This window comes from Arachis stenosperma, chromosome 10 (assembly GCF_014773155.1).
Source record: "Arachis stenosperma cultivar V10309 chromosome 10, arast.V10309.gnm1.PFL2, whole genome shotgun sequence".
Taxonomy (NCBI): domain Eukaryota; kingdom Viridiplantae; phylum Streptophyta; class Magnoliopsida; order Fabales; family Fabaceae; genus Arachis; species Arachis stenosperma.
In genome coordinates, this window is record NC_080386.1 from 77,214,395 (window position 1) to 77,219,379 (window position 4,985).

General features: G+C 41.0%; 1 non-coding gene across 1 annotated transcript; it reads right to left on the bottom strand.

Annotated features, from left to right (window-relative positions):
• Positions 1–882: 882 nt before the first annotated feature.
• Positions 883–986, bottom strand: LOC130959725 (small nucleolar RNA R71). The gene has a single exon (XR_009078792.1). It is a non-coding gene; the product is annotated as a small nucleolar RNA R71 (small nucleolar RNA).
• Between the last annotated feature and the right edge of the window lie 3,999 nt (positions 987–4,985).

The window sequence follows — 4,985 nt, forward strand, 5'->3', positions numbered from 1 at the left end:
TCTAATTTTCGAAAATCTCTCATCTCTTTTTCAAAAATTCTTTTTAATTGTTTTAAATTTTAAATTTTAATTTTAATTATATCTTATCTTTAATTTTCAAAATTACTAACTCCTTTTCAAAAATTAATTTTCGAATTCTCCCTCTCTTCTCTTCTATTTTATTATTTATTTACTAACACTACTCTTCACCTCCCTTCACCCAAAAATCCGAACCCAGTCTATCCCTTGTGTTTGGATTCTTCACTTTTCCTTCTTCTATTCTTTTCTTCTTCTACTAACATAAAGGAATCTCTATACTGTGACATAGAGGATTCCTCTTTCTTTTCTTGTTTTCTTCTCTTTCATATGAGCAGGAACAAGGAAAAAGACACTCTTGTTGAAGCTGATCCAGAACCTGAAAGGACTCTGAAGAGGAAACTAAGAGAAGCTAAATTACAACAATCCAGAAACAACCTTTCAGAAATTTTCGAACAAGAGAAGGAGATGGCAGCCGAACCCAACAACAATAATGCAAGGGGAATACTTGGTGACTTCACAAAACCAACGTCCAAATTTGACGGAAGAAGCATCTCCATTCCTGCCATTAGAGCCAACAATTTTGAGCTTAAACCTCAACTAGTTGCTTTAATGCAACAGAACTGCAAGTTTTATGGACTTCCATCTGAAGATCCTTACCAGTTTTTAACTGAGTTCTTGCAGATTTGTGAGACTGTTAAGACAAATGGAGTAGATCCTGAAGTCTACAAGCTCATGCTTTTCCCTTTTGCTGTAAGAGACAGAGCTAGAACATGGTTGGACTCACAACCTAAAGATAGCCTGGACTCCTGGGATAAGCTGGTCACAGCTTTCTTGGATAAATTCTTTCCTCTTCAAAAGCTGAGCAAGCTCAGAGGGGATGTTCAGACTTTCAAGCAAAAGGATGGTGAATCCCTCTATGAAGCTTGGGAAAGATACAAGCAGCTGACCAAAAGGTGTCCATCTGACATGTTTTCAGAATGGACCATATTAGATATATTCTATTATGGTCTATCTGAGTTTTCGAAAATGTTACTGGACCATTCTGTAGGTGGATCCATTCACCTAAAGAAAACGCCTGCAGAAGCTCAAGAACTTATTGACATGGTTGCAAATAACCAATTCATGTACACTTCTGAGAGGAATTCCGTGAATAATGGGACGCCTCAGAGGAAGGAAGTTCTTGAAATTGATGCTCTGAATGCCATATTGGCTCAAAACAAAGTGTTGACTCATCAAGTCAACATGATTTCTCAAAGTCTGAATGGATGGCAAAATGCATCCAACAGTACTAAAGAGGCAGCTTCTGAAGAAACTTATGATCCTGAGAACCCTGCAGTAGCAGAGGTAAATTACATGGGTGAACCTTATGGAAACACCTATAACTCATCATGGAGAAATCATCCAAATTTCTCATGGAAGGATCAACAAAAGCCTCAACAAGGCTTTAATAATGGTGGAAGAAATAGGCTCAGTAATAACAAGCCTTTTCCATCATCTTCTCAGCAATAGACAGAAAATTCTGAACAGAGCCCCTCTAATTTAGCAAACTTAGTCTCTGATCTGTCAAAAGCCACTTTAAGTTTCATGAGTGAAACAAGATCCTCCATCAGAAATCTGGAGGCACAAGTGGGCCAGCTGAGTAAGAAAGTCATTGAAACTCCTCCCAGTATTCTCCCAAGCAATACAGAAGAGAATCCAAAAGGAGAGTGCAAGGCCATTGATGTGATCAATATGGCCGAATGCACAAAGGAGGAGAAGGACGAAAATCCTAGTGAGGAGGACCTCCTGGGACGTCTCTCAAGCAAGAAGGAGTTTCCTATTAAGGATCCAAAGAAATCTGAGGCTCATATAGAGACCATAGAGATTTCATTAAATCTCCTTCTGCCATTCATGAGCTCTGAAGACTATTCTTCCTCTGAAGAGGATGAAGATGTGACTGGAGAGCAAGTTGCTCAATATTTAGGAGCTATCATGAAGCTGAATGCCAAGTTGTTTGGTAATGAGACTTGGGAAAGTGAACCTCCCTTGCTCATTAGTGAACTAGATACCTGGATTCAGCAAATTTTACCTCAAAAGAGACAAGATCCTGGCAAATTCCTAATACCTTGTACCATAGGCACCATGACCTCTGAAAAAGCTCTGTGTGATCTGGGGTCAGGAATAAATCTTATGCCACTCTCTGTAATGGAGAAGCTGGGGATCATTGAGGTACAACCTGCCTTGTTCTCATTACAATTGACAGACAAGTCATTAAGACAAGCTTATGGATTAGTAGAGGACGTGTTAGTAAAGGTTGAAGGCCTTTACATCCCTGCTGATTTCATAATCTTAGACACTAGGAAGGAAGAGGATGAGTGCATCATCCTTGGAAGACCTTTCCTAGCCACAGCAGGAGCTGTGATAAATGTTAACAGATGTGAATTAGTCCTTCAATTGAATGGGGACTACCTTGTGTTTAAGGCACATGGCCATCCCTCTGTGACAAAGGAGAGTAAGCATGAAGAGCTTCTCTCAGTACAGAGTCAAACAGAGCCCCCACAGTCAAACTCTAAGTTTGGTGTTGGGAGGCCACAACCAAACACTAAGTTTGGTGTTAAGACCCCATATCCAAACTCTAAGTTTGGTGTTGGGAGTTTACAACATTGACCTGATCACCTGTGTGGCTCCATGAGAGCCCATTGTCAAGCTATTGACATTAAAAAAACGCTTATTGAGAGGCAACCCAATTTTTATCTAATTTTATTTTTTATTTCTTTATTGGTCTTTTATGTTTTATTAGGTGCATGATCATGTGGAGTCACGAAAAAAAATATAAAAATTCAAAACAGAATCAAAAATAGCAGAAGAAAAATCACACCCTGGAGGGAGGACATACTGGCGTTCAACGCCAGTAAGGAGCATCTGGCTGGCGTTCAACGCCAGAACAGAGCATGAATCTGGCGCTAAACGCCAGAAACAAGCAACATCCTGGCGTTTGAACGCCAGGAATGTGCCTTGAGGAAAGCTGGTGCTGAACGCCAGTAACAAGCATGGAACTGGCGTTCAACGCCAGAAACATGCTGCATCTGGGCGTTGAACGCCCAGAACGTGCATCACCTCGGCGTTTAAACGCCAGAATGGTATGCAAAGGCATTTTACATGCCTAATTGGTGCAGGGATGTTAATCCTTGACACCTCAGGATCTGTGGACCCCACAGGATCCCCACCTAACATATTCCCACCTTACCTCCTAATCCTATAACACTCTTCCCCAAATCACACTTCCCAACAACTTCAATCTCTCTTCCCAATTACCCCCTTCACCACTCACATCCATCCACTCTTCCCCATAAACCCCACCCACCTTCAAAATTCAAAAAACTTTCCCACCCAAACCCACCCTAAATGACCGAAACTACACCCACTCCCCTCCCTATATATACCCTTCCATTCTACTTCATTTTCACACAACACAAACCCCCTCTTCTACACCTTGGCCGAAATACCATCCCTCACTCTCCTCCATATTTTCTTCTTCTTCTTCTTCTCTTCTTTCTTCTCTTGCTCGAGGGCGAGCAATATTTTAAGTTTGGTGTGGTCAAAGCATAATCTTTTTGTTTTTCCATTACCATCAATGGCACCTAAGGCCGGAGAATCCTCTAGAAAAGGAAAAGGGAAGACAAAAGCTTCCACCTCCGAGTCATAGGAGATGGAAAGATTCATCTCCAAAAGCCATCAAGACCACTTCTATGATGTTGTGGCAAAGAAGAAGGTGATCCCTGAGGTCCCTTTCAAACTCAAGAAAAATGAGTATCCGGAGATCCGACATGAAATCTGAAGAAGAGGTTGGGAAGTCCTAACCAACCCCATGCAACAAGTCAGAAATTTTAATGGTTCAAGAGTTCTATGCCAATGCATGGATCACTAAGAACCATGATCAAAGTGTGAATCCAAGTCCAAAGAATTATCTCACAATGGTAAGGGGGAAATACTTAGATTTTAGTCCGGAAAATGTGAGGTTGGCATTCCACTTGCCCATGATGCAAGGGGATGAACGCCCCTACACTAGAAGGGTCAACTTTAATCAAAGGTTGGATCAAGTCCTTATGGATATATGTGTGGAAGGAGCTCAATGGAAAAGAGACTCAAAAGGCAAGTCGGTTCAACTAAGAAGACTGGACCTCAAGCCTGTGGCTAGAGGATGGTCAAAGTTCATTCAACGCTCCATCATCCCCACTAGCAACCGATCTGAAGTTACTGTGGATCGGGCTATCATGATTCATAGCATCATGATTGGAGAGGAAGTAGAAGTTCATGAAGTCATCTCCCATGAATTCTACAAAATAGCGGAAAAGTCCTACACCATGGCAAGGCTAGCTTTTCCTCATCTTATTTGCCATCTATGTTACTCAGCTGGAGTTATCATAGAAGGAGACATCCTCATTGAAGAGGATAAGCCCATCACTAGGAAGAGGATGGAGCAAGCAAGAGAGACCCTCCACGGATCTCAAGAGATGCATGAGGATGCTCATCATCAAGAAATCCCTGAGATGCCTCAAGGGATGCACTTTCCTCCCAACAACTATTGGGAACGACTCAACACTTCCCTAGAAGATTTGAGTTACAATGTGGAACAATTAAGTGTGGAACATCATGAGCACTCCGTCATTCTCCATGAAATAAGAGAAGATCAAAGAGCAATGAGGGAAGAGCAACAAAGGCAAGGAAGGGACATAGAAGAGCTTAAGGACATTGTTGGTCCTTCAAGAAGAAAACGCCACTAAGGTGGATTCATTCCTTGTTCTTACTTTTCTGCTGTTCGGTTTTTATATTATATGTTTATCTATGTTTTGTGTCTCTACTTCATGATCATTAGTGTTTAGTAACTATATCTTAAAGTTATGAAAAATTCCATTAATCCTTCACCTCTCTTAAATGAAAAATGTTTTAATTCAAAAGAACAAGAAGTACATGAATTTCGAATTTAT